This window comes from Cariama cristata, unplaced genomic scaffold (genome assembly GCF_000690535.1).
Source record: "Cariama cristata isolate BGI_N322 unplaced genomic scaffold, ASM69053v1 scaffold36600, whole genome shotgun sequence".
In the NCBI taxonomy this organism is placed as follows: Eukaryota; Metazoa; Chordata; class Aves; order Cariamiformes; family Cariamidae; genus Cariama; species Cariama cristata.
The window spans coordinates 6,388-7,086 of record NW_009595891.1 but is presented as its reverse complement, the minus strand read 5'-3'; positions in this window follow the sequence as shown (position 1 = coordinate 7,086).

Below are 699 nucleotides of genomic sequence, written 5' to 3'. Positions count from 1 at the left end.
AATGTACTTGCGCTGTAGCCAACAACCACCTGCTCCCTTTGCTTTTTGGCTAATATAACCGTTCTAGCTCTATGGTCCTCCCATTATAGGTATAACTTTATTTCTTTATCTCTTAGCTGCTTGTTCTTCATGTTTCCTGGTAACTCCCTTTTTTCTGCCTATAAGTGGCTTGCCAAAGTTTATCCCAATCCTATTCTCACTTGCACTGCGATTTTTTTTATTTTTTTATTTTTTTCTTTCCTGATGGAAGAAGCCTTTTGCACCTTGCTCCATTTCCCCTCCCCTCCAGCCTTCACTTCCTCATGTCTATGCTGGGAGATGTTTTTTCAGTGGCAGGTTTTTCTCTTGCAGTTTTGTCCTTGGTCCCTGTGTGCTATGTCCCAGCCCTGACCAGCAGGCTGAGCCTGCCCAGAAGAAATCCAGCCTAAGGCATATTATGATCCTCTTTGTGCCATTTTCTTCTTGTCCAAGTAACCTACACATTCATCAAAACTCAGTTAAGAGCAAACCTTGATCTTCTGCACTCCAGAGAAAGGTCTGCGAAAGCCAGAGGTCCCTGGGACCACATCACTGTCATTGCAGCCAGCTCCTGTTCTTCTGGTGTTTTGTGTCTCGGGTCTCTTCTCTTCCTGATCTACACACCAGTAGCATATCCTTCCTAGCAGGATTCATATATTTTGGTTTCTGTCACCCAGGTTC